Source organism: Arachis ipaensis, chromosome B01, assembly GCF_000816755.2.
Source record: "Arachis ipaensis cultivar K30076 chromosome B01, Araip1.1, whole genome shotgun sequence".
NCBI classification, from domain to species: Eukaryota; Viridiplantae; Streptophyta; class Magnoliopsida; order Fabales; family Fabaceae; genus Arachis; species Arachis ipaensis.
Genome location: NC_029785.2, coordinates 136341291 through 136342127, shown reverse-complemented (window position 1 = coordinate 136342127; position 837 = coordinate 136341291).

Genomic DNA, 837 nt, shown 5'->3' with positions numbered 1-837 from the left:
AATGAAAATGAATATTGATGGTGTGCATGTTTTTCCAAATCATAGTAGATATTAGAAAAAAATGTGATTTCACCTTTTAGAAAGAAAAAAATTGATTCAGAGCAGTGGGCAAAGCTGTCTAATTCAGAGCAGTGGGGGTTGGGTCGTCGCTTTTTAACACTTTGCGTGCCCCGCCGTCGCGCGTTGTATAACCATCTCTGGCATCGATTCCTCACCATTGACCAGAAGCTGAAAGATTAAGCCATGTTCGACCTATGGGTGTTATGGAGCAGCTCAGTCGGCCATGTTCATTTTGTCTTTCTCTCTCTTTCTTTTTGTCGCGCTCTCTCTCTTCCCCCTTAACCCTCTCTTCCCTACGACGCTGCTGGAGGAAGTCTTCTCCCCTTCCGGCGCCACCTACTCCTCCACCGAGAATTTGAGTGTCTTACATTGGATGAAAAATGTGAACATAAAAAATAAAATATGAAGATAAGAGAGAATGAATGTTTAACATAGAAATGTGTTTTGAATTTAGGGAAGTGCTATGGTGCTTATGGAAGATTCCTTTAGCAGCTGAGGAAAAGTGTTGGCAAAATGTGGAGACGACACATGTGAGATTTTGGAAATTATGAGAAGATAAATTCTGTCCAAAAGCAGAGGCTATAGGATAAATATTATATCTTAATAACATAAAAAGATGGAGAATAAAATTATGAATAATTTTCTTAATCATATTACAGCAGTTGTTATTTTCAAATATTAAATTCATCATTTGAGATTTGCTTGATATATATGTTGGATGAATATATGTAATTATACTAAATTATATATATTATTGTGAAATAATTAAATAAGGAA